We start from the raw sequence: 27,541 nt of genomic DNA, 5'->3' as shown, positions 1-27,541 counted from the left end.
GTCGGGACTCATTGTTGCGGGCGCCGGTGGTCTAATGTTGACATTAGCATCAAATTACAAAGAACTGACTTGTTACTTGGATTGGCACAACCAATATGACTGGCCTGAACGGGCCAGTGACTGGCCAATCAACTTGTCTGACATGCTGTTTTACTGGCCCCAGGCCATCGAGCCATTGCTTATGTCGAAACCTGCTCTCATTTCTCTTGATTATTAAGCAATAATAGGTTTTCACAAAATGTAATTCAAAATCCTTTAAGCACTCAGCATAATGGTATACCATGCTTTAATGTAGAATAATACAACAATAACACTCAAGGGTAATTTAGAAGCCTGCATTAGTACTTTTATTCACTACTTCTACTGTTTTTACTGAATGTTGTTAGTGAAAAGAGTTGTTCCTAGTCTGTTGCAATTGCCCTACATCTATTGATTTATCATGAGGAAAAAGTAAAAAGTACCACCACCAATTGAAATCTCATCAAACATGGTCTTGTCAAATTAAAACAGGTAGAAGTTAGAGGCTGTTAATTATTGTCAAAGAAACTTGCATAATAAATTCCAGAATGTTTGATATATATTGCCTGTTATTACAGATTTCTATCTCTGACTTTATCATCCTCTGCGGTTCACTTGTAGCGGTAGATCTTAATGCAATGATTCATGCTGTCTGACACGACCATGTGGCCATCAGGGAGCAGTGCGAGGCCCCTTGGGCTACTTAGGCTGTGGTTCACCAGAGGCCAGCCAACACCTTTAGATGGGTAGAAAAGAACACGGTGGTGCTGCTTGCCCCAGTCTACCACCAGGACATCCCCATCTTTGTCAATACAGAGACCCCAAGGGCAGGTCAGAACAGGCCCCAAGCCAGAGCACACCCCTAGGATTCGGATAGTGTTCCAGCCAGGCTCCATGACCCGGATGCATGGGACACGTCCAGTCTCATTACCTCGTTCCGATACTGCTATTAGCCCAGTAGTAAGACAGGCGGCCACCAGGTATGGTCTGTGGTACCCAGTCACCACTGTGCGCTCCAATCTGGCCCCAGTTTTGGGGTCCAGCTTGAGGGAAGTTAAGGTGCCACGCTTGATGTCAGCGACCAAGAACTCATCTTGACGGGTAACAGTCACCCCTCTGGGAGCATCAAGCTCCTCATTGGTGGAACCAATCAATGTGCCTCCAAATGTTTGCAGGAGGCGTCCATGACGGCTGAACACCAACACAGCTCGTTCAGCAGCACAGGTCAGGGCAATGAGGCCCTTTGAGTTCACAGCCACGTCAAAGTAGTTGCAGATGCGGGAAGACCTTTCTGATCCTGAGGGAGACACCTGCTGTACAACATTCTTCTGGAGATCAGTCACCTGAATGCGTGCGTTTCCACAATCCACCACAAATAGTTGCCCTTTGACAGTTGCATGGACGCCACTTGGTAGGTTAAAGTCAGTGCGACCTGATCCTTGTTTTCCAAACTGTTTAACCAGACAAGCTGAGTCAAGCCCATTTGAACCACACTCTTCCTCCAATTCCCCCAGAACTGACGAAACTCTTTCTTTGTTGTCCATGTTGTATTGATGTGATACCTTGCCTTGGTGTAATTTGTCTCCTTCAATAGCTGACATGGACAGAGATCTGCTCACACGGTTTAAATTAAAGACAGGAGTCTGAGATCTTGATTGCCGTTCACCAGAACTCACAGTGTTCATGTCAGATTCTGTTTCATGGCCTTGGCTTTTTTTAAGGGTTGAAGGTTCAGAGGCAAGACGCATTCGGTTAACCTTCCTGATTCCTCTACGCTCACCCTGGTTGATCAAAGGGCAAAGTTTACCTGAGAGATCAGTGGTGGATATTGAGCGGCAGGGTTCTTGCTCGAGGGAACCATTGACTGGAGTATTTACAGTATAGGTGTAACAGGTATCCTCACTGTCCACTGGGGATGGAGGGCTTCCACTTTCCATTGAAGATTCATTTGAAATCTTTTTCTTGGGTAGAGTGTTTGGAAAAAGTGGGTGATGTCTAGTGGAAAGATCTACAAGATTGTGCCTGGAGAGTGAACTTTTGCGCCTAGTCTTCGAAGTTATTGCCACATAACTGCTTTTTGCATCAGTTTCTTCAGGTGGGCAGGATGGTTCTTCACTTGAGACCAAGAAAACGGCCTTTTGCTTCCTTTTACCCTTTAATGTGGAGCGCTTCTTTGTTCTGCCATCAGATTCATCACCTTCAGATTCTCCTTGACTGGAGACTGATGGTATAGCAAGAAAAAGGTCTTGCCCCTGTGTGTCTGAACAGAGAGACTCTATTTCCTCATCTTGGGATGACTCCGATATACCACGATGCCTTGTTGTGGGGGTGTTTACAGTGGGTGATTTGGGATCGTCTTCATTTTCTGTAGAGCTTGACAGACGTAGTTTCCGGACAACACGCGTGTTCCCACTGTTTGCCTTACTGCTCTCCTCTGGATTGAACATTTGCCCAGCTCTGTTTGGTTGTGGTTCCTTTCGAATTTCAAGAGGGGCAGTGTTTGAAAATGCTGTATCCCCTGAGTGCAAGGCACATTTTTGACCTTGGACACCACAGACACCAATTGGGTAGGTCATACTTTGCTCTCGAACATCAACTTCCCCTAAGTTAAAGGACATGGACACAGGGCTTGGCAAGAAACTGACCCTTTTCATTGTGAGAGAGATCTCCCAAGGTTGAGTGACCTCTGCCATGCCTCTTTGGAGCTGATTTTTGTTGGATCCATCAGCTCTACTGCCCCATCTTTGTATCTGCTCCGTCAGTTGTCCAATCTTTCTAAGTTGCTGATCAACAAGTGACTGCACAACTCGCATCGCTGCTGCATTCTCTCTCTTTACTTGACTAAGGTGTCGCTGGACTTCTCTGTGGTCCTGCTCAACCTTCTCAAGAAGGCGACGCTCCTCTCTCTGAGCTTCAATTGCAGCATTGTCCAACTCACGGTTCACCTCCTCGGCTTCGGCCTGCTGTCGCTCCCTGAGGCTTTGCAATTCCTGCTCTCCTTGTTCCAGGTTGGAAAGGGCCTGAGTCACCCACGGAGGAGGTGAAGTACAAGATATGGGTTTAAAGATGGACTCCCGTGGGGTGAAGGGTGGGGAAGGTGGGGAGGTCACATCTCTCGGTTTTGGAGTGCTGTGTGTCAGCAGGGCCGAGAACCCAAGAAGGGCTCTTTTCTCTGAATGTGACCGAATTAACATGATGTATGTTGAATGATAGATTTGAAAAATCCTCCTTGTTAATAAAAGGGGTTTTCCTTTTATTACTACTTTTTGTTTCTGTCAAGACAAAGAGAAAATGCAATGGACAAATGTGTTACCTTCAAAACCCACAACAAAGCATTAAGTATAACAACACATACTTAGGTGCTTTAAAAGAAAATACAAGAACAACTTAAGTATTTCAAATATACCATACATCCTGTCATGTTTGGTAAATTAACTCTTCAGTCCTCTTTGAAATCTATTTGACCTACCTGTTTACTCAGGTGTATCACATGAACCCTGTGGGGACATGTGACCATTTCTGTTTTTCAAGCTGGGACACAGGTTCCCTTTCGTTGCAACTTTATCTATCCCTCACAACATTCAGTTTCTCTCAAGACACTTAAGGGCTCTCAGGTAACCACTGTCCTGTTTCCCTGAGGTTTAGCATTATATTCAGACTATAGTCAACATTGTTGGCAGGTTCTGATCACTACAATAACAAATGTCTATTGTCATGTGCAAATTAGTACATGTGCCTTGAATAAGCAGTCATGCTGTACCTCAACTGAAATGTTATCATTTCATCAGTATTTATAGCTATTTCCGACATTATGTATTAATTGAATGGTCATTGGGATATAGAGGGGTTTATGAGTGTAAGTCACTTCTCTTAATGTCACTCATCGTGAAACCTCAACAGTCTTGAATAGTTGCTTCCGAGTGCAGCACAGACACTCATTGTTACTTTTGGGGAAAACAGCCGCGCTTATCTGCTGAGAGCATTGAAACTGAACTCTGTCTCTCAACACCAACACACAGTATGTGAGACACTGCCAGGAGAGGGGTCAGTTCTTTCTTTGTTTTCTTTATGACTATGCAAAATGGATCATATTCAGAGTTGGCAATTGTGGGTACCAGCGTGTATATATTAACAGTGTAGACCAAGTTAAAGAGCCTTTTACCCCCATGAAGCAAAACAACAATGCTTTTAAAAGGATGAAAGGGTTAGGTGTCAGTTTACCGTTGCATGGTCACAATAAAGTCGCCCTGGAAACATGTGTGAGTGTCAATGGACAAAATCTGTTTCCCATGTTTTTAAAAATGATGTTTAAGCTGTTATCTGTGGGGGGAATTAGTTGTATGCTGCTCACAAAGGTTGTCATTTGTCTTTTTTAATGAGTTCTTAAAATTAAGAACTCAAGGAGAAATGACGGAAAACTGAATCTTGAGTACCATCTCAATGTCCAAACGTATGCACATACAGGTGAAGAGTCTTCAATCGTTTGTTGGAATGAGGGAAAATATAGGTTATGTGTCAGTAACAAATCCTTGGCACTCTCCTGGAGTGAGGCCACTGGGTCTCATGTTACCCCCCCCCCCCCCCCCCCCCCCCCCCTTTAATGTTGAATGAGAGGCACTAGTTGCTAAGTTACCTGATGGCCTTTGCTGAGGTGCTGAGAGAGACCATAGAATAAATGATACCATTCATAATTGAGAGGATTATGCAAGATGTTAAGGAGCATTCCAGTGTATCTAAACCAAACAACAGAGCCATTCACCAAAAGTAACAGAGCGTAAAGCCCACCGGTAAAGGATTCTTTAATATTCACATTCAACTTTCTGTAGTCAACTAAAACAGATGAATCTCTAGGCAGCAAACTGTCTCAGACAAAAACACATTTTTTATTCCAATTCAATTTGAGTACAGCAGTGTAACAATGTTTTAATACAGATTTTAAGATTCAAAATGTAAGACTATAATTCTGTAAGATTCCCCCAGTGCATATAAAGATGTCTTACCTGAACTCCAGGTGTGTGCTTGTTTCTCCACTGCTCTCTCTGCTCTGTCCTGCAGCTTCCAGCTCTTCCTCCCTCCACCTCTCTTTGTCACTCCCCCATCTCACCCCTTTTCCCTCCCTCTTTTCATTGCATTCTGCACAGGAGTATTTGTCATTTGGGGTCAACTGACCACTTGCACAAATTATTGAATATATACATGTAAAGAAACTTAAACATCAGAAAAGATGAATAATACATAGTGTAAATTTTGGTAATGTCTACTGCAAACATGAGAATGGATTTTAGGAGTGATAGCAGGCTTACTATTTTGAGAAATATTCAGAAAACAGAAGACTTTAAGCTATAGTGCACAACTATTTGATATTAAGAAATGTTACATTCAAGCCATTGCCAATTAGCTGATGCAAAGCTATTAAATTCTATCAGCTCCACAAAACGTAGTTTGGCAACATTTGAACACAGCAGCTCGAGTGATCCGTTAAACGTGGGGGCAACAGGTACTACGCACCATAGCTTTAAATATATAATTTAAGGAGGATTTAATTAGAAATATTAAGCCTGGTGAATTTTCTGATGTGGACTTTTATGGAAGCAGGCAGGTTGTTCATTTTAGGGCTCCACAAACAAATAACTTACATCTAAAAATTTGAATTAAAAAGTGGCACTATAGATAAAATGACACTTTCAAACACTGCATATTACCTACTAAAATTATTTTTTTAAATGGATTAACCTCTGAAAATTCTGCCTGTTAATGGAAATGTTTGTGTTAAATGTTAACTGTTTTACTGGATTTACAGTCTTAAGTAAAGTAAAGCCACATAAGTAATAATAATGCACCATCACGTTTACAAGGAATGAACATTTATGTATTGATTATATCTATGAGACACTTTATTGACACATAATGACAGTTTGACCAAATACACCCACATTTCACCTGTTAACCACTAGATGTCAGCAAATGCAAAGCTTCAGAAAGCAACCAACAGTTGATGCATTGTGCATCACATGTGCTTTAAATAAGATTGTATGTTACATTAAATATATAATCAGTGTACTTAGCTATAACAATGAAATATAACTAAATTACTAAGGCTTCATAGAGCCGAGTCATATAGTGCAGTCATCTATCTGCAAAAAGGCAGAGGTACTGAACATTTACACAAATGTAAATCAATGGGAGAATTTCTTAAATTTACGTATTGTCATATAAAAGGCAGGCTACTTATACTAGTTACTTTCCCATTGCGTAACATTTTGCAGATGGCTGACTTTCCTGTACTGTAGGTGTTTTTTATCTCAGCTTTATTATATCTTCAGTCTGTTAGTCAGCACGGGACAATTGGAACAGTTTTGTCCAGGTTTGGTCCCAAGAAGAGAATCATACATATCTACCTGCTTGTCTGATTTCACACAATATATGTGCAGGGTGGAAGAACATTTCATGATTTATCTTCTGTTGTCAGACTGCTTTTCTTTTCTTTTTCTTTTTTTTTAGAATACATTGTATCCCACAAAACAAGATAAGGTATTTGATGTTGTTTAATATCTAACTTTTAGCACCAAGTTTTGATTAAAAATGTCGGTTTTACAAAGCAAGCTCTGAACATACTTTTTAAATGGCGCAGTAGTATACCTCAACTTGTTGTTTCTAACTCATATGAAATGTATAAAGGCCACTGTTCAGTGTATTGTATGAGCCTTTAAGCAGTGTTGAAGGTTTTCTCTACTTATAGGATCCAACATCTTCTCACCAATTATCCTCACAAACACACACACACACACACACACACACACACACACACACACACACACACACACACACACACACACACACAGAGAGTGTTGCCCCCTGGACACAGATGGGTCCTGAGCCATCACTGTTGCTGGATGTCACACGAGGTCCTACAGGCGGCTGGGCCGGTGTTGTGACTGATTATTTCTATCTTTCGCTCTGTCAGGAGAGATGGACAATTATATCGGCCTAAGGTGGCGCTCTGTTATTGATATCACTGTTAAAACTCTCCAATCCAGCTGCTCACCTCCTCTGCAACATCACTGCAATTACATGTACACGCTGCTTCCAACCTGTGTGTGTGGCAGAGAGTAATGGGCCCAATAGTTACTGTAACACAACAATAATGTGATTTAGCATGGCAGCATAACAACCACATATATATATATATATATAAATATCAGTGGGATATATGACAGGGAAGTTAATGGGTATTATTACCACTCCAAAACAAATGGCAGCATCACAGAAAAGCAGGTACTAAATTGATCTGTTTGCAAACAAACCATTAAAAAAGCAGCCTGCAAGCTTTCACAGATGGAATTAGAAAGATGGTCAAGAAAGTTATATTTCACTCTTCTCTCCCACTTTGCATACAGCAGGCAATATTAGGTGATGAATATGGTAATGGTCCTCATTCTAGTGGGACTGTCTATCCTTTCAGAGGGGAAGATCTGGTTCTGCTGTTAGATTCGATTAATTCCTCTTCATGCCACTCCTCATTTTTGTGTCCCCCCCTCTGCTCCCCCTTCCTCACTAACACTTTCAGGCCTATGATATTAGACGAACAATCGCAGAAACAAAACGAGCTGGAACAACCAAGATGGGAACAGATGGCACGTAATTGCCTGGTGGAGGAAGCCAGGGAGTCAATTTTTACCCGTCCTGGGGGAGTTGCAGTTGCAAGAAGGGGAAAAAAAGTGCAGGTGCATTTGTTTTGATCAGATATGGCCTTAAGGAAGCATCTGAGAAATATTCATCACATGCACATTAGGGAGAGAAATCTAACAAAAGTGTTTTGGGTGAGATGTAATGGTGGGCTTTCATCAGGACGGAGAAAGATTTGTGGCTGAGTCCACAGCAGCAGATGCATCACAAATTAATATCACACTGAAGTGTTGCAAAAACTGTAAAACTTTCAGATGGTAGCAGTCTGTCCTAACATTTGCCAACCTAATTTTAGGGTTTTGTGATAAAGTTACACTACGCATAATGTGAGACTACTTTGAAATAACCGATATATATAATAATAATTTGGAATTAATAATTTGGAATTTCCCAAAAAGTCCTACTGTACAGTCTTCCAACCATACATCTTTTAAAATAGTTATATACTTTGGAAACATTTCCTGGGAAATCTCTGATGAAACAACTAATTAACAGTCTATTATCAAATGCCTATCACCCTCCATAAATAACTGCCCTATTAATTATTTAAAAAAAATCTTTTATAAAACACAAATGCAGCTGGATTTACGTAGACTCCTTTGATGATTCAGATTGGAATAACATTAGATCAAGCACAAACCCTGTAATTTCCACAATTCAATAAACTGTACATCTTCCACGTTACATAAGTAAATTACAGTAACATCTCACCTATATGTCAACAATGGCAAACTACAAATGCTCTGCTACACTTGATTTTGAAATGTCCAATGTTAGAAACATTTTTGAAGAACATGACTAAAATAACTTCCGTTATTTTAGAATATTATTTTAGCCATTATAGAAACTGCCATATAATTTTGGTACACCGAAGTCTTACAAAAATGTAAGAACAAGACTACGGGCCCTATTTTAACGATCTATGCGCACGGCGTGAAGGGCCTGGTGCAGGGGCGTTTAGGGCGTGTCCAAATCCACTTTTGCTAGTTTGATGGCGGAAAAAAGAGTGTGTGTGCCGGGCGCTTGGTTCACAGGGGTTGTACTTAGTGTCTTCATTAATTCCTAGGTGTGTTTTGGGCGTAACATGCAATAAACCAATCAGAGTGTCCTCTCCCATTCCCTTTAAAAGCCAGGCGTGTTTGGACCTTGGCGCATTGCTATTATGAATTTATATGTTATCTTTTGCATGTTTGTGTGCTGCTGCTCCTCCTTGTGTGTGTGTGTGTGTGTGTGTGTAACAAGCATAGTGTGCGTGCTGTGCATAAGCCTAGGCCCTTTACTAATGTGCTGTTAAAATAACAATGAAATGCTGCGCTATTGACTTTAGACCAGGTTTTTGTTGGTCAGTGGCACGATCACTTTCTGCTGCCTCATGATAGCAATACGCCAAGAATGCACCTGAACACACCTCCCTGTAAGACCAGCACGCCCATGGGCGCAAAGATGGGCGCAGGTGCATTTGCTATTTAAATGACGTGGACGCTGGACGGGAAATTGACAACTGTCGTCACCATAACATGGTCATTAGTTGGTAGGCTGATTTTGTTATCTTTGAACTGAGCTAACCTAGCCTGTTTCTAGTTGTATGCTAAGCTAATTGTCTTCTGGCTGTAGCTGCCTATTTAATAGAGAAACGAGAGTGGTATCAATTTTCTCATCTAACTCTCTACAAGAAAGTTAATAAGATGCATCCTAAAAACGACTTTGTAAACTATATTCCAATTGATAAAAAGGCCGGACATTTAACATATTTCGCTGTTAATTTAGCATTTTATTTCTTTGAAAATTCTTTATTTTAAGATATGGGTTAACTCTGTCATGACAACAAACAGGCTTGATAACACTATTTGTCTGCACCCACTTTCTCCTTGGACATGAATCAGCCACATACTGTACTGAGATGAATTCCTTTTTTTCGGTCCTCTAAGCTCTGACCACATCTGTTCAATTACCAGCATGGAAAGTGCATTACCATTGGCTTTGTTGTTGGAGATACTTGATTTTCTTAGTAAAAAGCGGATGAATTTATAATGTTGCAATCCCCTCTGTTGTGAATCTCTTCAGCGGACCGAGGCCCGGGATCAGAATAAGCATTTTGATGAGCTATAGGCCTTCTCTTCTTTTTACAATGCCAAACTTGCGCTGCCTGCCCAATATCAAACTAATAAATTACAGCCCCGTCTCCCACATAACTCACTGATAAATAAAAAAAAGGGTCTGCCATAGTGTGCAGCTGTGACCCAGGGTTACCTAGCAACAGGTCATGCCCAGACGTGATGCACAAGGTAGAGATATACCTCTAAGGAGCGGGAGAGGAGGGAGGGGTGGGGATGGAGGAGATGGAGGAGTGGGGGGAAGGAGGGAGGGAATGGGTCTCATCCTCACTCTCTATGACCCTTGACAGATAGAAAACGCACTCAGAGGAAACGGCATTTGATTGACAGGGATATTTGAGGAACCTGAGACTCCTTGGTTTCTCCATTACTGTTTTCTGGCTGGACTCTGAGCTGCTTTATTCCTGAAAGAAGTAGGCTGAAAACAGAGGTGTGTAGTTTTATGAAGCTGTTGACTGACAAATCCCATAACAACAAACCATTTTCATTCAGCTAAGGCATATGTAAAGACTCTTGGACTAAATTTGTATTCATATTTGAGATGTGGCATAAAGAAAAGAGTCAGATTGTGCTGTTCTTAATGCCCTCTGAAGAGTATCTTTATCTAGCTCCTGTGTACATACAGTACATTAATACAAACAGAACAAATTTGCCACACTGAGGTACAGAGTCAGCTTTCCGACCCTTTGCGCCCAGAGAATTGTCTGATGAAAACCCCAACTGACAGGCCTAAAAAGATTGAGCAATAGCACAAGAGACGCACATCCACAGTGGTGTACAATGTCTTTGCCAGAACAGTGTGGCATGGAAATGAGTGTTCAGTCCATCCCCCCCCACCTCCCTCCTCCTCCACCCTTCCTCTGTTGCCTGTGCGACAAACCCTCAAGGGGACTCTGCAGCTGTGTGGGGTTAGCACATGGTCGAGTTGGGGGCCACACACACACACACACACACACACACACACACACACACAAACACACACACACACACAGCCTTTAGTCTTTGTAAATATGTAATACTTATGCTGCGTAAACTGTAATAAATTGTGCTTTAATGAGAATAGTTTCTTGAGATGATTTTCAAAAAGACTCAAATACTGTTGACCGAAAATGCAGCTGCCATTTTGAGTCTCTGAGTGTTTAAAACAGCTATACTTTTATTTTTATGTCAACAATGGATTAGATACTGCATCAGGACCCCTCTTGCAGCACATGATGCTTTGCCGCTATTATGCAATGTGCATGTACTTTTTGCCTTTTGTAGGAGAAGAGGAACCATTGGGAGCCTAGGATTGAAGCTTGTAAAGGAAGAATGGATTTCTGTAAGACATCATGTTTTCACACTAAAAGTACGTTCAAAGAAGAAACTAAAAAGATGTTAATGACTCAGAGCTTCAGTTTCTCCGGCAGGTCATTGTAGAGCTTTGGAGCGCTGGCGGCAAAGGCGCCTGTCAAATCTTAGTTTTACAGAGTGGAAGCAAAAGAGCACCATGCTAAGCCTTGTTTAGTTTAGGTGCATTTAAACCAGCAACATCTGCAGCTGAATCATTCACCTTCATCTTAATCTTTTTAGCTCTTTTTATGCAGACAGACAAACAGACACAAGGCATCAGGTTGAAAAATAGCAAGGAGCCAAAAGGCTTAAAGGTAATCAATATCATCTTAAAATCAATCCTAAAACAGACTGGGAGCTATCATAAAAAGGCTAAAACAGTTGTGATGCAGTCAGGCCATTTAAATCTTGTACTTGAGAGAAAAGCAGTTGAGTCCTGCACAGTGTGTAAATGGTGTAAAGTATTCTCGCCACACAAACAGGATGCTGGTTGGCAATGTCAGCAGGTTGGTCGGTCCAGACTGAAACATAACTACTATTAAATAGATTGCCGTAAAATTTGATACAGAATTCTAACAACTTTGTTAATCCCTTAATTTTTCATCTAGTGCTGTCATCAGAATCAATTTAAATGCGTGCATTACTTTTGTTCAGTGATGGGAATAATGGGGTTACTGACGTTACTTTTTTCCGTAACGAGTAATCTAATTGATTACTCTTCCCATCTCAAAAACGGCGTTACCGACCAACAAGATCTCTGAGCCAAGAGGCAAAGACTTTTTTGTTACTTCCTTGTTTAGTGGGCAGCGCACAAGAAGAGCGCATAAATTCTGACGATTGGCTGAGGTTGACTAAAATTTTATGGTAAGCCAATCAGAATTGAGCGGGTGGTCGAAAGCACGCATAGTCAGACACACAGCAAACAACACAAGCTAGCCAGTCAACGAGAGACAGGGATGGCGAGCCCAAAGGAGAGGCAATAAATATCAAAAGTTCCAAAACATCTGTTGTGATATTTGTATGGATCCACTATAATAATAATATCTATATCATTTGATTAGAGGTTAGTCTCACTTTGTCCCACAGTAACATTAAAATTGTTTAAATTTGTGTACATTATTTCCAGTAATAATGTATTGTAATAAGTGTCCATTTCATTATAATATCCAGATTTGTCCTAAATAATTGAACATGCACATGTATTTTAAGTTCCGTTAAAGAGGGGTGGAGGTGGGGTCTCATGTACTTGAAAGTAACGCATTAGTTACTTTCTGAAGTAACTAATTACTTTTACAATTTGTAACTGAGTAACTAATTTAGTTCCTTTTTAGACAAAGTAACTAGTAACTGTAAATAACTACTTTTTAAAAGTAACTAGCCCAACAAATTAATTAAATACCCCAAAAACAGATGGCGTTTCCATCAGCCTCAGCTGTACTTTGTGTTCAGCGCTGATTAGCAAATGTTAGCATGCTACCACACTAAACATTATATCTTGTTAGCGTCTGCATGTCAGACCTGTCATTGTGAGCATGTTGGCATGCTGACATTAGCTCACAACAGTACAGCCTCACAGAGCCGCTGGCTGGAAACACTCTCCCAGCTAGCACTCAATTACGTGTGGGGTGCCTGGATGGACTAGTGGTAGAGCGAGCGCCCATATATAGAGGCTCAGTCCTTGACGCAGAGGTCGATTTTTACCTGTGGCACTCTCTTTCATTCCCCTCTTCCTTCCCTCTCATGTGTCAGGTGTCATAATAAAGGCCTAAATGAATAAAAAAAAGTAAAGAAAAAATAAAGATCTCTGGACACTGATAGAAACTAATTGATTTAGAATAAGGAAAAAAAAAAAAGTGTTCATATTTACTGTGCTGTTTTCCGTATCCATATGTTAGCTGTGTCACTTATTGCGCAAGAATAAAAAGCAGGAAATGGAAAAGGAGGAGAATGACCTCTGATATCACGGATTGTGCTGAATGTGTGCAGGAATAGATTTGGGCTGAGGAAGTAACAAGTTCCACTCCCAGAAGCTCAGCATACACCGGTTGAGATAGCGGGCGATATATTGTGGGGGATGTGTGCCTTCTGATGCAGTTAATGGACAGCATACACGCCGAGGTAATTCACAGCTAGCAAACATGACGTATGCCATCAGAGACTGGTGTGAGTAAAATGGGCATCCATCACAGATGCTAACTACTCTGATTAAAAATACATAATCTGCAAACGGCCCCCTGATACCTCCGTCAAGCCATTTTGGGTTTAATTGCAATTGGTCTCCGTTATGATCAAAGGCAAGTCACACCTGCTCGCCTTTAGCTTTCGTTTCCCTGATTACTCTTTCAAATTTCATCAACATCAAGTTGATAGATATGAAATTATGGGGTAAACCTGTTTACCCGTGGTCAACACTGTTAAAATCCCAAGTCCCATCTTTCTCCTGGACGTCTACACCCTCACTGTGCCTCGCACCTTGTTTTCTGCTTTGAAATCACATCTAAAGCGTTATAGCGCATTGACAATCAAGGAGAGTAGGCACGGGGGTGAAAGAAGGAGCAGTCGTGAAAGGCACAATGGAGCTCACAGTCCTGATATAAACACAGTGTAGGACAGAAGTGCGAGCCAAACTGCTTCTCCCCCTCTGCATCTTCACCTTACACCACCTGAATCTCTCAGTGTGTGAGTGAGTGACAAAGCATCAAGAGGAAGAGGACCAAGCTATCACTCACAAGGCTTTGCACCCAGCAATCACCCAATTTACACCTCTCCCTTTCCTGCAAACCCCACCCAGGATCCCCTGGTGACAGCACCATGCTAACCGCCACCTCCCTGCTGGCGTGTGTGTGTGTGTGTGTGTGTGTGTGTGTGTGTGTGTGTGTGTGTGTGTGTGTGTGTGTGTGTGTGTGTGTGTGTGTGTGTGTGTGTGTGTGTGTGTGTGTGTGTGTGTGTGTGTCTCCTTGTGGGTGGCAGTTTCAGACCTTCAGACTCAGTACATTTTCTGAACGCAGAGGTAATTTTGTTCTCTTTCTTCTTCGAGATACAAGTGTACAATAAGAATTTAGGGTTAAAATGAAAAAGGAGTGAAGGGATAAAGTTAATATTAGGGTAAGAGTTGTTTTAATTATAAATAAAATAAAATGCTTGTAAAAGACAGTTTTGCAAGTTGTCATGGCTTCTACCTCAGTTCTAATATTAGTTTCATCAGCCCTTGTTATTTGAGACCTGAACATTGTCCTCACCTCACAACAGTGGCCCACACCTCTTCTCCTCACTCTATCCTCACCTGCCTGCACACTGTCTTTCATTCCCTTAATCAGCTAATAACCTCCATATTGTACAATTCTGCACCTTATGATTTACATCCAGTGCCAACGTTAAGTACCAACACAGGAAGTAGTGTAGTTCATTGTTGCTGCTTTTTTTTGGCTCACGATAATACACATTGGTGCGGAAGCTGCGTCTCATAAGCGTGTTGTAAAATAATAAGCTCAAAATTACGTTTAATTTTCAAGTCAACTTTATTTATATTGCTCAATATTACAAATCCTTATTTGCCTCGGGCCTTTAAAATCTGTAGAGCATACGACACCCTCTGTTCTCAGACCCTTCAGTCAGACGAGGAAAACCTCCCTCCATAAATATAATACATAAATGAAATTACTATATAGCAAATCCAAATGATACAGTGTGAATATATAATAAAGATATATCCAGAAGGAGATGCTTCCAGGTGCCGCTTAACAGCTATAGCTGTGGATGTGTGTGTCTCACCACAATTTATGAAATGGCAGAAGCCGGACCACGGAGACTCTCAGCTGCCTTAAAAGAAAATCCTCACACTCACACTAAACCCTCTACCTCCTGAGCTGAACCCCAACTTTAAGTGATGAGTACAGGGGCTAAAGAAATTGATAAAAAAAAAAAAAAAAACTCACCGACAGGGTTTGAAATGATGTACCTACTGTACGCAAGGCCTGTTTAAACATCTTTACAGGATTAGAGTGGAGTTAAACTGCTTTGCGGGTGCAGTTAATTGAAGCGGATGAGGTTTTTAATAAAGCGTGCAGTGTTAGCAGCTGACAAATGGCTCAGCTGACACACAGGGGAAATTGCATTTAATGGCATCAGGTATGTGCTTTGCTGGAGCTTATCACATTACACTGGTGGGTGCACATACATACACACACACACACACACAAAAAAACACACACAAACTTGCACACACGCATACAAGCATAAACGTACATACCCTGCTTTCCTCTTCATTTGTGTATGTGTGCACGTTGGCCCACATAAACACACACGAACACATTAGTTTACGCTTACCTGAGCCAGTCAAGGTGTTTTCCCTCAAGGATTCCAATTATAGCGAGATGCCTCATGTGGAGCACATACTGTAGGTTGGTTGGTAGGTAGGTTGCTGGGTAGGTAGATAGACAGACAGACATGCTCACACTGGACTTATTTCTGTGAGTGACACTGAGACATTTTCCTTTGTATCAGCAATTAAACAAAGTGGTGATTCCACCTACAGCCAAAGTTTAGGATAACAGTGTATTCACATTACAGTGGAAACACAAATGATTAGCACTCTGGAACTCCCAGTGGTGCCGTACCAAACAGCCCCACACTAGCTGCGATGCTAATGGTGCTAACAGAAGATTGCTTCTTCTGAGACTAAAACAGAAACAAACCTTATCCTCAATTCTGCATATTAATATTTTGTCAAAGTCGATATCATATTTTGTCTGGTCTCGATACAAAGCCAGTTTTTTAATTGTATAGATATTCCAAAACACAAGCAATGCGTTTTCTGTCCACCTTTTTAAGCCGTGGTCAACAGCGATTGGCTGTTCCACACATGTGTACAAGAAACCAAGATGTCGAGGTCACAACAGCAATAAGAACAGCTCCTTATATTTAGCTAACAACAACAATGGATGGGAACTAGAGCACGTTGTCGGCCTGCTTATAGTGTGAAGAATGCCCCTGGTCACAAATTTTGGGTGGCGTGTGAGCATCTGCACTGAGGTGTGTGAGGGCATTCAAGGACATGGTCAGAGGACTATGTGGACCCTCACACCACACAGATGTGGCAAGCATGACATACGTAGGCTTTAGTCCGACCCTCAATATTTTACAACTTTCTTACCCTGGCGCTCAGGTTGAAGTCCATTGGTTCTGCTGGTCAATGTAGTTCTTAGCAAAAGTTACAGAAACAAACAGGAGCAAATGCATTTGTTAAGGACTAGTTTTATCTGTGGATTAGTCCACATATGGTGCTCTAGTGAGTATTTGGAGCAGCAGTACGGTGTGTGTGTGTGTGTGTGTGTAGGACTGAGTCAAAACATACTAAAGTAGTTGTGTTCATTTGAAGGAAAATGTCACCCTGTGCAAAAGTGTTGCTCATTGATGTGTTTTTAACTGTTTTTGAGCAACAATGGTGGTCTGTGGCACAGAGGCACAAGAAATCTGGCTTTTGTGTTGATGGTACACAAAATAATATAGATAATTCAAACCTCATCAAATAAAAAGGCGTGGACAAATTATGAGAAAAAGCTTAATGAAAATGGTTTCAACCCCTTAATATACTCATTCTGTGCCCTCAGGATTTTTGCAAACCCATTGCACTTTATTTAAAACTATTTGAATATACATCTAGAATTTAATGAAAGGGTGCATGCATAGAAAACACAGAGTCTTGGGTGTAAATATTTCCCTTTGTGTATACATCATAAAGCTTTGGGATATATACGATGCTGTCAGACAGTGAGGAATAAGATGATTTCATCAAGCTACTCAAGGGAAAACAAAAGCAGAAGGCTGTATCTTAGGAGCAACTAAATCACCATTACATAGAAGTCCTTGTCCATGCCTGATTAGCCACTGTACGTACACACAGGCCATAACGAAAGCAGAGCATTCACTTGCCATCTTTATTATTTATTTTTTTATTTAAGATGTTGTGTATTTTCTTCCTGCTAATGTTGTGTCTGGATTCTCTGGATGCAATAAAGGCAAGAAACTGTCAGAAAGGACAACATGAATAATTTCAAGTGATATGTCGGGAGACTGCTGCATAGATGCCCTTTAGGAGTTGTCAGTTTGATATCTCACCCAGTAGTGCGCGCACACACACACACACACACACACACACACACACACACACACACACACACACACACACACACACACACACACAGATGCATGCACAACACACACAGTCAGAACGTCCAGTCAGAAATTCCTCATATAAGAGGACAATTAGAGATTCTCATTTTCCCCTAATATCAATCACACAGCTCATGAATAAAGACAATTAGGTCCTCATGATTCCATACAATTGGATCTGCCCTTTGAGCTCCCCCTCCGATTTGGGAGTGATGCCTCTTGGGTATATGGCGCTCTCATCCCCGCGACTCAGTGTGAGCCACCGCAGTCAATAATAGGAGACAAAACAGAGGAGGCAAGAGCCCAGTTTCAGACTAGATCAGATCCTCCGGACGCATGTCACTCTTCATTAGGGAGGCGGGGTAGCAAGGGATGGCCTTAAGGTGACGATGGCCGTAGAGTGGAGGGGGGGTAAAGGGAGGGAGTGTGGGAGGGGCGGAGTGGCAGCTGTGGACAATGACAGAATCTGTGTCCAAGGGCCCCTCAGGCCAAACACCAGCTCTTCTCCACCCTGAACTGATCTCTCGCCTCTAGACCCAGCGAGGGTGGAGGGAGGGAGGGAGGGAGGGATGGAGGGATGGAGGGATGGAGGGAAAAGAGACAGAAATAGACCAGTCACACTCAATGGAGATTCTATCCAGACTTGCTGTACTCGAGACTCTGGCTGACATTGATGTAACACATCACATCAATGCGTCTAATGTCATATTCATAGAAATGTGATTGGTTTACCTCAGGCATGGGTGGTTCCCCTTACAGCACAGCAGCTTGGATAATGTCACGTATTAATCTTTCATAGCCTCCGTTAAATTAAGCACTTTGATTCACTTATTATTAATTTATACTGATTGCTGCAATGTTGCTTTAAATGCAGGCAAAGGCAATACTAAAGGATGTAGCTCCCTGGGATTGCCATTTGGGAAGACTGTGATCTTTTAAAAGTCTCTTAGCATAAATATTTGCATTGTTCTCAAGTTTTCAATTCAACTGATAGGTCTTGTGGTCTTCTATCAGCTTTTAATCCAATCAGATACTCCTTAATTGCATGATCAAGCCTTGTGCTGAAACAAAGAATTATTTTCATGGTATAGGCTACGTAATTCATTGGTCTATAAAAAAAACATTCTTGCTTAATCAATTACTTAATGTACCAATGCCCAAATTGTTGAAGACTTTTTTAGTTGATCAACTTTCAGTATCTTTATCTTAATATCAATGCTATTTTACTTAAAGTTATCTAATCATTAAACATGCAATAATTATGTTTTATTTATTTCTTTGGATAGTTTAGGGCAGCTGAAACAAATTAAAACACAGGTCCCATATTTTCTTATTTTAGCTCTGTTGTTGGTCTCTACCAACTCCTGAGAAAAATACCTGACAGGAGAGGTGGGAGAGAAATGGGGGATGACATGCAGCACAGGGCCAGAGGTTGGACTCGAACCCTGGCTGCTGCAAAGGACTCAGCCTATATGGGGCGCAGGCTCTTACTGGGGGAACTAGAGGTCGTCCCACTCATATTGTTTTAATGAAGAAGTTGGAAGTTTTGAAAGAAGTAGGAAATGTTGGGTTAGTAGCAGTAACACCATTTCTTTTAATTGCTTGTAAGCTATTTGGATCCAGTATTGGCTTAAACTACGGAGAGATAATTACTGAATACTAAAACATTATATGGCTATTAATGCTGACCCTAAATAGTGTCCAAACCGGGTTAGATATAACAAAAATCATGGATTACAACTTGAATTACTACTACTACTACCCTCAGTTTTTGCACCATCCTATCACACACCGAGCACTGCACCCTCAATGCAACTGATGTTTTAGCAACACACACCAGCAATACATCAAACTAATAACCTCATCTAAAAGAGGACAATGGGGGCTGTGATGGAGGCTGCGGTGCTCTTCTGCCACACGTAGGTGGCACACACTCGCCTTATTAGCCAGGTCAAACATAATCAGTGATAGACACGGCAGGGCTGCTTAATTATGGCTGGCAGCTGGCAGCGGGGGCCTTCCTTTAGGGGCCGGGTTATGCCCATGCATGAACCCCCCTCCACACTCAACCCTCCACCAACACCCACCCACCCACACTGCCCTAAAATGAAGAATAAATCTAACCTCCCTTTTGTTTGGAGTGATGCATGTGGCAGCCCCTTCATTTAAAGCAAGACTAAAAATGTGAACAGAAGTCGGGATTAATAGAGGGGAATGGGGCATTAAATTAGTGTAATTGCAAGGTAACAGCGGTGTGTGTGTGTATGTGTGTGTGTGTGTGTGTGAAGATAATAAAAATATCCCTTCAACAAGAATAAACCCTTACCTCAGAACAAACCAACAGTGCACCTGAGCTATTACAGGGCTCAGATTTTTCAATTTCATAACACAGAAAGCCAGACAGCCTGTTTGCTGCACTTTAGATGACACAACAGATGTATTCACATGACAGCTTCCTCCCAACTAGGCAGAACACATTCTGAAAAGGCACCTAAGCTTCTGTCGCAAACAGCTTGTAAATCTGCACTTAAATGAGAGCAAGCGAGAGCCCGACTCCTGCCTGTCTGCCTGCCTGCTGTGTCACAGAAGAAATATGGCTTCATGAAGTTTGTAACCAACACAATGGGGGGGAAGGGGAGAAGCAGTCATAGGCTGATATACTGTGTGATTATATGGTTTCTACACCAAAAATGTTGCTCCGATCAAAACAGTCCACTCTGTGCGTGTGCATGCAGAGAAAAACAGCAGTGTGTGTGTGAGAGACAGAAAGAGAGACGCTTGAAGCCGCAAGCAGTTGTGCACTCTGATCTCCCAAGGCTGTCTGTCTATACACACACACACACACACACACACACACTCACAAACACACAAACACATGCACAAATGCAGACCCCCTGATTCAGCCCCCTCTGGTATATTGATCCACTTCATTCTGCCTCAATGAGATGTAGACAGCATCCCAGCACCCATACCGCTCATAATCATGATATAACACTGGGCTGTATTGAAACCTGCCATAGGAAGCCATAAATCGGATAATGCAACAGCCGAGATAATGAACAATATCAGATGACATATCGATGTTGTCATGCACGGCCCATAATGAAACATAAATGTGTGTTGTGTGGTGTTAGGTTTACTTTGGTGCACCCATGCAGGAGCAGACACACAGCTGCAAACCTGTTTTTGTCCTGCTGCACGTAGTGTGTAGGGGAAGTTATGATGAGCTGTGCTCTTTTAAAGCTGGACCTTGGACAGCACTCTATTCACTCTCAATTGCCACTTTCTGCTCTGTGTTTATGTATTTTGTGCAAGTGTGTGTGTGTGTGTGTGTGTGTGTGTGTGTGTGTGTGTGTGTTGTGGGTACGAACTTAAATCCACTTTCCTCTCCTCCTCTGCTCCCTTCCTCTTCAGCCTCTCCCCATCACATCACAGCGTAGCCATGGCAACTATTCTGATCGATCCACTGCCATCTAATACCAAATGTTTCTCCAAACCAAAACTTAAACAATCAGGCAGTCATCAGTGACTCGCCGGTGAGGTGATGGCTCCAGCAGAGGAGGATGATGGGAGTGGGGTTCGCCTGTCTGAACCTGTCTTATTGTGAGCTGTGGCAAGATGGTGAATTCAGTTCAATACAATTCAAATTACTATTATACTGTGATATGAATTTATTTTTTACAGACAAATAATACAACTGATGAATAGATGTATTTATTGTCAGCGTAATTGGATAAAAAATACTAACTTTGAATTCAGCCCTGTTGCTGAAATGTGCTATACAAATAAAGCTGCCTTGCCTTGCCTTGCCTAATGTGGCCCTAAGAGTTCAAAGCACTACAACTAAACAAATGCAAATGAACACATTTTTGCCAATTCTAGAACCCAACAGTATTAGGACAAAATCCGCAAAGGGAAAATACACAAAAAAAGAGGCCTACAAAAACCAGCTGAAAAAACACACAACATAATCCAATAAAGAATACACAAATACAGAAAATACATCCACATACAAAAACACGCTGTACAAACGCAATTCTTTATTTCTAAATGCTGCCAGAGCCACAGCATAATACCAATGAAACAGAGAAAATCAAATGTAATACAGACTTCAGTGCCTGGCCAACAGCTGGAGGGGGTGTATGAGTTTATGTGAGGAGGGATGTGTCACATTTACTTTATGTCAACAAGCATGGATAGCTGGTCAGGGTTCAGGGTTCACACTGTGATATTTCACCATGTCTCTGTTCCCCTAAACTCACAGCGTTTGTATCCAGAAGCGATGCGGCCTCTCACAGCAGATCTCTCTGTCTGTCTGCGTCTTTTTATGTCTTGTGTGTGCGTGCGGAGAGGAAGACAGCGCAACGTTTCAAAACAAAAACTAAATCAGAGAGGAGGAAGAAGAAGTGAGGAAGATGGAAAGAGAGAGAGAGAAAGGATGAATGAAGAGAAAGCTTATTACCACAAAACAGATGGCCCCCCAATTCACAGTGGCCCCACGGGGACATGGAGGGACGACTCTTTGCACCTCCGGGTTACCAGCGCCGCAGAGAGGGGTGGGCCCTTAAACACCACTGTGTGTGTGTGTGTGTGTGTGTGTGTGTTTGTGTGTGTACACTTTTGTTTGTTAACTTGTAAACAAAAAGCAAATTTGTGACATTTCTGGCAAGTTGCCATTCCTCAGATTCCCCAGGAGCCCAGGAGATGTTTAAAGACTTTAAAGGATTTGGAAAGGCAAAAACAAGTCAGCGATGCCACGAGTTGTCTCTTTTTCCTCTGCGGGTGCTATGAAAACCATCGGACATGCATATTCAAAACGGCGGAATAATCCTTTTAGAAAACCACACACACATTTGGCGTCACCTTTTATTTCATCAAACCATCACTCAGCATCATCGCCGGGCGAGCTAATGTCACAACATCCGTAAAATGAGATCTCACACGCGCTTGAACATTCACACCCTTTCAGTGTATGTGTGTGTGCATATGCAACTGTACGAGTGGACACACACACACACACACACACACACACACACACACGACAAGCAGTGAGTGGAAATGAAGGATTTGGAGTTCCATCCCGTTACATTATGCAGCAGATGGCGTTCAGGCCAAGCCCGGCCAGGCCTCTCCCAGGAGAGAAAGAGTGAGAGAGAAAGAGGGGAAGAGAGAAGATGGGGGAGGTGTAGAAAGAGGGGTGAGGGACAAAGCTGTTGTCGTTTTTTTTTTGTTTTACTTGCGTGAATGAACGTGTTTGTTTCATATTTTTTGCCGGACTCCCTCTTGGGTAGCCCGTGGGACAAAATCCTTGTCCCCTCTCCTCTCCTCTCCTCTTCTCTTCTCTTCTCTCCTCCCCCTTCTCACCCCCTCCTCTCCCCTTTTGCCCAGCTGAGGCTACACCTGAGCCCAGCCACGGAGGCCCCAACCCCAGCTGACCCATCGCCAAGAAGAAGGAGACAGAGGAGGGAAAAGGTGAGAGTGGTGGGAACGAAAGATTGTGGTAAAGCTGCAGGTAAAGTACTGTATGCCTGTATTAGACGGAGATTATGGGAGGAAAAGTTTACATTTTACACTAATTTTCATCTTTGTTCTTATGTCACATGATATGTGCTTAAAAAGAGGATCATGATTAGCTGTTTCAGTAAAGCAGCTGTAAAACTCGCTAATTTGAACAAAATTCACACACACACATGCATCACAGTTGACTTGATCGAGTGCCACAATCAATACGCACACACACATATAAAGCGGTCTGTTAAGTCCCCCCAGATCTTTGCCCCCGGCGCTTTTTGTTTTGTGTTTTCCGAATTAATTGAGCCAACGCTCAAGTGTTGGGCCAGATGTCACTGCGACCTGTGGGGATTATTAGAAATCTGTTTCCCTCATTGTTTATGTGGACCCCTTCAAACCACAACGCCTTGTGCTCTTCCCACTAAAGTTTCAGGGCGAAGCAAGCCCCTAACCAGATTGCTAATGTACAAAATAAAAGTCTCCGGGTCCAAGAATGGACACAGAGCCTGAAAATCGACATGTGGGACATTCTGGGACTTTTCTGTCCCACCTCCAATCACCATGGCCTGTGCCCAATGACCACCAGGGGCCCCCTGATGCCCTCCCAGTTTGGCCTGAACAGCGGCATGCTCCTTGGCAGAGCTGTGGGCCTAATGAACCCATCAGCCAGCTGGAGGCCCTGGATGGGGGGACAGGGGCCACTTGGGACAGGCTGTAGGGCCAGAGGGAGAGAGAGAGAGTAGGGGGCAGGCAGCTGGCTGAGGTGCTAGGTATGAAGAAGATAGAGGTGTAGGGCGGCTGAGCTGACCAACTCAGTAAATGGGCAGGTGCAGCTTCAGAGGAGGGTTGGGGGCCAAGACGTGAGGGTCAGCGGGCAGGAGGAAGAGGTACTGGAGGCTGCGGAGCAGCTAAAGATTCTCACTTATCAGAACTCACTCACTTTTTGTGAAGCAACTGGCTTCACGCGTAAAGAGACTGGCTTGGTTTATTGCTACAACTAAAATCTCTTTCAAAGAAGAATAAAGTGGACTTTTTACAGTTTAGAGAGAGAATAAGAGATGGACTTTTATGTGATTTTCTAAACAGCTGGGTTGTTTGCTGACTAATAAGTCCTCCTCTTTCTCTCTGAAGTCATCACACTTATGTCAGCATCATCAACAAGGCGCTATCATCTTGTTTGCTGCCCAATCAACAAACTTATCATCCTTCCTCCTATATCTGTGTGTGTGTGTGTGTGTGTGTGTGTGTGTGTGTGTGTGTGTGTGTGTGACTGCAAGTCCATGAGAGAAAGTGAGCACCTTTGTGTGTCCATATGTGTCTGGGTGGCGGAGAATGCGCTGGGCGCCCTGCTGGGAGCACAGATGGTGCCGAGGCCTGCCACAGCAGCTCTGACGATGGCCACATTCTCACATGGGACCCCCAGCTTTCTGGATCCCACACCTCCTGTTCAGGCCTGAACTCCCCCTCATATCCCCCCCCCCCCCCCTTCCCATACACACCACACACACACACACGCACACACTACGCCCCCCCTTCTCCTCACCCACCAAAGCCAGGGTCCAGGCCGATGCCTGTTTCACTACCCTGGAAGAATAGACTGAACACAACACATGGACAAGTTGGCGTTCACACACTGCCCAGAGTGTACCCATGTGTGTGTGTGTGTCTGAGTAATGCAAATGCGAGAGGAGTTACATTGCTGTCAAAATAAGAGTTTCTGATACTAAACGCTTAGTCACCACAACTTCTACAATGTTCTTTTTTTCTGTCTTGCAAACTGCATTTTCTTCCACTTCGTCTTCATTTTTGCACACTTTCATTTTTCTCCTCCATGTCTGCTCCTCTCTATTTTTTTTTCTTTCCGGCCTCTAATTTTCTTCTCTGTCCCCTCTCCCTCTCCCAGATGCCCCCTGTGGCTTGCGGTCCACCTGAGAGAAGCCTCATACATCTCCTGACAAAGTGACTAATCCTTCCCATTTCACAGCTCCATCCCACTGCTCCCCTGAATGTTCGAAACTGTGTGTGTGTGTGTGTGTGTGTTTGGTTGGGGTGTGTGTGTGTGTGTGTGTGTGTGTGTGTGTGTGTGTGTGTGTGTGTGTTAGGTGACAGGTGGGTGTATGTCACACGAGTTCAAGGTGTTTTCTGTTGTAACAAGCGGCTCTGACAGCTGCGGGGTCTACTGAGCTCTGACTGATTAGAGAAATAACTCCATTACAGACGTCTCGTCACTTTGCAACTTACTGATGACAGCTTCTTTGAAATGACGTCCACCTACACCAAAAAAAGGTAGTTTCATGGTCTTTAAAGCATTTACAATTTTTTTTTTGCCTTAGCCTGGGATGCAATGAGATCCTTTCCAAAAACTCAGATTTTCAAATTTGCATCTCATTTCCTCAGAAACTCTGCAGTATTAGGCCTCAGCTGGATCGGTGATATAAGCCCTGCAAAGAATAATCATGACCATAAATCAGTGTACTGCTTCTTGTGTGTCTGCCAGTTCTGAATGATTATGGGAAGCACAGCGAAAGGGCGTTTCAACCCAGACTAAACTCCGGTTTCTGAGGTGGTCTTTTTAAAAGGAATATTTCACCCTAAAATGAAGAAATTAAGCATTTTGATTGGAAAAACGTTGGTGTATTCCTTTAATTCAATAGGAATGATCTGAGTTGTGTGAAAAGGACCATCTTTCATAAATGAGTATACTGTGTGTGCTTTTTACATGTTTGTCATGTCAAAGACAAGTGTCCATCTTAGTGATGGACAGTTACTTTTTTTCCTATATCAATCTTTTTAAAGGCACATGTTACTCTAAAATTAATGTGGAAGAAAAAATGCCTTGAATATGTTGTTGCTCTGGTGGTATAGAGGTTTTGCCAACATTAATCTTACATATTTTATTGCATAGATGCATACAGAGCTGTCGGTGAGCCTTATTTCGTCTATACAAGTGCTCATCTCTTCTTAAATCAAAAGATGCAGATGTTGCTTATATTCCTCCATGCATGAAAAAGAACTTGATGCCTATTTTTGCTGCTCTTTTGGCCACTTTTGGGCAGCACAAAAAGCTGTAAATACAACAGTGACATCCCCTTTGAATTGGATATTTTTGTTTTTGAATTCTCGTGATTTCTTTTGGGGGTTGGGAGGTTGGCAAAAAGGATTCACTGTTGAATCAATCCCAACTGCAGACATGATCTTGCCGGGACGTTTCTGGGTGTTCAGTATTACATCTGATTGTAATGTAAGATGCTCTAATGGGAGATTCAGTGTACATTAACAAAATGCCTTTTACTAGCAGCATCATGACTAACCCAACTGGCATCCCTCTGACTGATATGCCCATTCTCTGGTGACTACACCCTGCAGTTTGCCTCCCTGTCTCCACAGTCAGTACATCAGCTGTGGGATGTAATTGCAGCAGGCACAAACAAAACAGCCTTGGAGGGGTCCTTCATGTCTTTGGCCGAGGGCCTTGCAGACTTGGGGGGGGGGCGGCGACATAGACCACCAAGCATAGACTTTCTCCACTTCTCCGTCTGTGGAGCAATTAGGGTGGTGGGCCGTGTGTGTGTGTGTGTGTGTGTGTGTGTGTATGTGTGTGTGCACGCTCCAGCTGTCAGGAGGCCTCTGTCTCCTGGTCCTGACATGTCTCCGATACACCCCGCTGTGAGTCTCTCTGTGTCACACACACACGGACCCGGCCGGAGCCCAAGGCGAGCTGTCCGTCATCTCACACACACACACACACACACACACACACACACACACACACACACACACACACACACACATCCTCTCTCTCTCTTTCTGTCAGACACACACATGCTGATTTCTCACTGATATGGTCCTGGCACTGTTGTAGTTCTTCTCTCTCGCACTCACTGTCTGTGTGTGTGTGTGTGTGTGTGTGTGTGTGTGGTGGTGGCTGCGGGCCACGGCAAGTCATCCGTGCTTCCCCTTATCGTTTTAATCACATCGTTAGGCGCAGCTAGTCCCCACACTTACTGGCCACTGCCCCTCCTCTGGAACCATGCTCTCATGACCCACTGCTGGTGGTGCCACCGGGCACAGAGATGCATGATGGGAGGAGGGCAGGAAGAGTGGAGGAAAAGGACCAAAGAGGAAAGGAGAAACTTTAGACCATCCACCAAGTTTCCTCTAAAAAACGTCACTCTTGCCCTGCATGGTTGTGTCAGTATGTCTTATATTAACTTAGACTACCACCAACATATTACTACACTACTAAAGATGTTTTCAGTTTCACCATGGGTGCTCCTGGTCATGTTTCAGATCACTCTTGTTAGGAGTTCCATCAATGACACGTTTCCTCTCTAAACTTCTCACAGTGTTTCTTTTCAATAACTGTCCGATGCCCAAGAGGGATCAAATGATCCAATATTTTACTCAAAAAAGCAGAGATCAGAGAAAAGTCCAAAGGATGAATGTACATGTTTGTGTCTCTCCGCTCCCATTAATTAACTCAGGACCCCTCAGATGTCCCCCCTGACCCTTGGACCCTGAAGGGGACTCAGTTGGGAACCACTGGACTACTGTAAGTAACAGTTCATTAGTCAAAACCAATATAAGAATTAGTTCAAGAAAAGTAAAATTTGAATCTTAGGACTTCACAGAATAGGATACTTGAAAAGGTGATGCTGTCAACATCACCCTAAACCAATGTTTCCCAAACTTAGGGTCGGGACCCAAAA

The sequence above is a fragment of the Etheostoma spectabile genome, chromosome 24, assembly GCF_008692095.1.
Source record: "Etheostoma spectabile isolate EspeVRDwgs_2016 chromosome 24, UIUC_Espe_1.0, whole genome shotgun sequence".
NCBI classification, from domain to species: Eukaryota; Metazoa; Chordata; class Actinopteri; order Perciformes; family Percidae; genus Etheostoma; species Etheostoma spectabile.
The sequence above is the reverse complement of the archived record's forward strand: the minus strand, read 5'-3'. Positions refer to the sequence as shown.